The sequence below is a fragment of the Ctenocephalides felis genome, unplaced genomic scaffold (genome assembly GCF_003426905.1).
Source record: "Ctenocephalides felis isolate EL2017-DRISC unplaced genomic scaffold, ASM342690v1 CF-g0.4_SCAFFOLD_03570, whole genome shotgun sequence".
NCBI classification, from domain to species: domain Eukaryota; kingdom Metazoa; phylum Arthropoda; class Insecta; order Siphonaptera; family Pulicidae; genus Ctenocephalides; species Ctenocephalides felis.
In genome coordinates, this window is record NW_020539724.1 from 26,071,132 (window position 1) to 26,076,704 (window position 5,573).

The 5,573-nt window shown below is 27.3% G+C and overlaps 1 pseudogene; it reads left to right on the top strand.

The window, feature by feature from the left end:
- The first annotated feature begins 364 nt into the window (after positions 1–364).
- LOC113383675 lies at positions 365–2,928 on the top strand (annotated as a pseudogene).
- Positions 2,929–5,573: the final 2,645 nt, after the last annotated feature.

Genomic DNA, 5,573 nt, shown 5'->3' on the forward strand with positions numbered 1-5,573 from the left:
AGAAGAAACATATTTGCTTATTTATCTATGATAATAAACATTTGCATTTGGCAATACTTGTTTATCGGCTCCCTAGCGCTAACTTTGCGACTACCGTAGGACCCCGAACTAACCCTGCTGAACGCGGATTTTGTTCTGAGATAATGGATCTTGAACACTGACACAGGCTTATTTATCTATGGACACAGGTTAAATCCCAATACCAACATAAGAACAAGGGCGTTGTCAACAAACTTAAGTACGTCAGGTTTTGGGTGTAATTTGTTAATTGTAAACATGGATTGACTAAATATTAGGATGATATGTTATAACATTATATATTTATATATATAGATATATTTATATGTAATTATATGATAACGTAACTTATTGCAAAATGCTTTTACAGATCAAGATTTTATCATTATTATTATGTGTCCCATTATGTGAGTCAACAATCATTGAAAACAAAGCAAGTTTATTATTTAGAATCTTTAATCATTACATTTTTGTTGTAATTAAGGTTTGTCATTGGAATGCTATGTTTGCACAGAACAAGAAGATAATGTTGGAAAATGTGTGACTACGATCAAAACTTGTAAGCAAGGTGAAGAAGCTTGTTTAACAGAAATAAAATGGGGCAGTACACCTTACTGGTCACAAGTATGTTAAATTTTATTACTACAAATGAAATAAAAATTAATATTACACCACAATTGAATTAAAAATATTTTTATGCACCAATGGATAATAAATATATCACCTTCAGCACTTTCTTATTGTACAATATTTATGTGAAGTTGACGCTACTAAAAATAAATAACTTAAAGTCAATAGTAGAAACTCTATTGACTGGACTAATTGTTGTTGATCCGGATATTCAAATGTATGAAAAATAATGTTATTAAAAATAAAAAATACATAGACATCAACGAAATTTACAGTACAGTATAGGTATACAGTATATATTTGGTAATTTGCATTTGGTAGGCATAAAATATGTAGGTAATAAGTTTAATTTGGTTAACATTTGGTGATTATCATTTGACGTAAGCTAATTTTTTTCTTCATTGCTGCTATATCACGAATTGGTCCTATAAATTGGTTGCGGTTGGTAGTCCGGATAATTGTGAATCCATATAACTGAGGTACGGACAAATGAGTTTCTACTGTACTAAGTTCATTAAACCCACACACTTCATGTAGAGTTTCAACCAATTGTAATTCAAAACCATAAAGGTTTTTAATTTAAATCATTAAGAGATTTTTTTATTGATGTTTTGCATCTAAGTATGTTTCATTTTCAGGATATCTGTTAAAAAACATGATTTTGATTAAATATAAACAAATAATATAGTTACGAAAAAATAAAAATTAGTTGCTTTTCATAAAATTAATACAATTATAAAACAGAGTAAATTATGTAAAATGAAATAAAAATGATAAATGAATGGATTATATGAAGAAATATTATGATTGCCAAAAGTTTTTTTAAAAAGTAGCAAAAAGAATTAAGAAAAAAAAGAGTGCGTGTAAGGTTCATATGTGATTGAAGTAAAACTTATTTGCTACTGTACAAGATGGCATTTAAGTAAAAATAAATACATCACATAACAATTTTGAATAATATTTTTTAGTAATTTGGTAACATTCGTGATACACATATTTATTAGTGTCAACCATTATACACATTTATATAATGATAAATTGTAAATTATGTGTTTATAATAGCATTAAAGATATGTATAATATTTAAAAACAATAATGTAATTAAAGTCATACTTCAAATATGACACGATCGGTTTGTCATTGTAATTAGCATTTAGAAATGAACCTTCATTAGAGAAATGAAGTAATTGCTGATTAATAAATTCTATAATATTCATTCACACAGTGGATTATGTTAAACAACACCTAAACAAATATTGTTTTCGCAACTTCACTCATCATGTAATTGTGTTTGAAGAACTTCATGTAATTAAAATCAACATACATTTATTGACTGCTGCCTCTTGCCTAAAGAATATTTTCCATTTTAATAACTTCAAAAATTTATAGAAACTAGGAATAATATAGAAATAATTTCTGATCAATAAACTTACGTTTAGTTCACGAAACAAATGTTTAATTGGTAATCGTAATATTTCTACTACGATGTAACTTTAAAATGTTTATTTATCTATGCCGATTTCCTTGTTGATATCGGAACGCATACAACAACAGATCTGTATTAACATACACGACGTCTAATCACGATCGACCCGTATAGAAATGATTTCATCGAGAGCCGTAACGTACTTCCGTTGCATTTGTACGGATTTACGCCCTAGTCGCGTCTATAGAAGTTTTAGTTAAAAAATCAAAGAATGTTTATAAAATAATGAATTTGAATTTTACATAAATTTATTGATGTAAACCTTAAATAAATATTCATAACTCTTCTTAGCCTAATAATTTTGAAGTCAAATAAGTTCAATGTTGAATAATTTCTTCTTTTAATAATGGGTAGAAAGCAAAAATGTTCATCGACACAAATATATTGAGATAATTAAACTTGTGTATGCGTTCTTCTATCAAGCCAAATTTGTCCATTTGCTTTATAATTTTCTTTGTCATAAATATCTAATAATTTATTTAATATATTATAGGGGGCTCAAAAACAATATTACTATTCCAAACGATGTGCTACTAAAAAACAATGCATTAAAACTAGAGAAAAATATATGCCATACTGCACACACACTTTGGTATGAAGATTGGAGCTGCTCTGAGTGCTGTCAAGGCGATCGATGCAATATATTATGTCATTGTAAATATTAATATAAGATATGTATTTTGCATTTTACTATGCTAATTATTCGATTTGTTCAGAATAATTCTAATATACATGCTGTCAGTTTTGTTCCTGTTGTTGGTGCACTTTTGTACCAACTTTTGATGAACTACTAATAAATCAGCTGAAATTTGTATCTCTATAAATCAATTAGTCCAAAATAATAAGTAAAGAGTCAAAAGTCATGTGGCTTCATTGAATTATGCACAATATAAGTTTTAATAATCGTCCAAAATACTTAGTAATAAGTGTATATTGAAATGAATCTTTATATAATAGTTCTTACTATTGTGTAATCTCACAAGAATTATGGTTAAGATAGTAATATAATATAGTTATAATATTTAGTAATAAAATTCAATTCCGTCCTGAATTCCAATTTTATACGTTGATAATAAAATAGTTCAACATAAATATGAATCTCGTTATGTTTTTAGAATATATATATATAACATATCACCAATTTTAAATATTTTTAAAACTATAATTATTTTAAATAAAAAAAAATTACACGCAAATAATATTTCATTTTTTACATTTCCAAATTTTGATCATTGTTTTCACTTGTACACATTTATTTTGAACTGCAAGAGACAATTTCTCAGGAGCCGATTCGATAAAATGTGTTTTACTTGAAAAAAATATCAAATTATTTCTTTGTGCACTAATTGCAAGAAAGCATACATGCAAACGCATCAATTATAAATATGAAACAAATGTTATTGAATTTGATTTAGTAACTTTTCTGAATTTCATTCATTGGTTCATAAAACATATATTCAAGGAATGTAGGAGGTATTTTATTGTTATACACGTTAATAGAAAAATCAATTCAATAAAAAGCAATTAAACTATTGATATAATACATAAATTATTTAAAAAAAAAAAATCATTTGGGTTATATGATTTAAATCTTAAACTATTTTTTTATTTCTTCTGTACATTATTGATTTATTTCATAAATTACACTTTATAATAGTTATATATTACTAATCTTATAATTTATAATACAATATTAAAAAAAAATTAATTAATTGCGTAAAAATAACATAAATATTATGGATTTTGGCTTAGTGCGTTATAATAAGTATAATGATAAACTTAATTATAATTCTTAAGAATTAACTTCCCACAGGGTAAGTTATTGTAATCGTCCAAAAATCGAAATTGAAAATTTTACATTTCTTCACGTTTTGAAGGTTTCTGAACATTTGGCATACCGCAGAAAAATGGATGTGTGTGTGTGTGTATGTATGTATGTATGTATGTATGGATACAATTTTTCGTCTACGTTTTCGGGCGCACGGATCAACTGATTGAATAGTTCAACAGCATTCGTTCCTATTGAAAAGGAGATGTGCTGATTAGTTTTTGTCAAAGGCAGGACCAGCAGGTGCAGAAAATAGAAATCTAGTTTTTGAGAGAACGGAGCATCCGATTTGAATGATCTAAAAAAAAATTCAATTCGCAATGATGGGGAGAAGTGGTGATTAAATTGTGGCAAAGTCAGGTACAGCCATTTCGAAGATACAGAGCTAAATTGTGAAAAAAATATCAGTTTTTGAGAAACTAAGCGTCTGATTTGAATGATTTAAAGAACTTTCTGCTTGTTTTAACAAAATAATTGTTTTTGGAAAAAAACATTTTGTTTCAATTTTTTTCTATAATTATATATAATTATCAATAAAATATTGTAAATTTTACATCGAATAAAAAAACAACTACTGAGTTGTTTTTTCCAACATGCCCTTGTTGTATACAATGTCCCTTTTCGGCCGACTATTGTAAATTCATCAAATTTATTGAATGTCCCTTTACTGACAGTTGTAAATAGAAAAGATAATAAAAAAAACTAGTGGGGTGTATGGCATCGTGCCTTAAGGCAAATTGCTGGAACTTCCCGTAACGAAATGATCGAGAATATTAAATGTTATAAAATAGATTATTATAAATATTGTAACATTGTCTATTTATATTTATAAGAAATATATAACTAAATTGGAAAGTTGAAATTATTTGTTTAAAGTATATTAGAACACAATTAAAATAAAAATCTGAATTATTTTCGATATCCAAAAAAATTTTTTTGAAAAAAAAATTAAAAATTTTGAAGCAAAAAATTTTTTTTCCAAAATCATTACTTTGTTAAAACAAGCAGAAAGTTTTTGGAACCATTCAAATCGGACGCTTAGTTCTCTCAAAAACTGCCATTTTTTGCCACATTTAGCTCTTTATCTCCGAAACCGCTGTACCTGCCTTTGCCAAAAACTAATCACCCCTTCTCCCCGTCATTACGAATTGAATGTTTTTGGGATCATTCAAATCGGACGCTCCGATCTCTCAAAAACTCGATTTCTATTTTGTGCACTCTTTGCTTCGTATCTCCTAATCGGCTGGACCTGCCTTTGCCAAAAACTAATCAGCACATCTCCCTATCAATAGGAATCGAATGTTTTTTTAACCATTCAAATCGGTTGATCCGTGCGCTTTTTCCTGAGGTATGCCAAAATGTTCAGAAACCTTCAAAACGTCGAGAAATGCAAAATTTTCATTTTCGATTTCGGCCCATTACAATAACTTACCCGACGGGAAATTAAAAATCATTTTTTTTTGTATATCAAAAATAGTTCAGATTTTATTATTTTTAATTGTGACTGCAAAAAACTCTAATGTACTTTAAATAAATAATTTCAACTTTGCAATTCAGTTAGACAATGTTACAATATTTGCAATAATTAAAACATTTAATATATTCCTTATA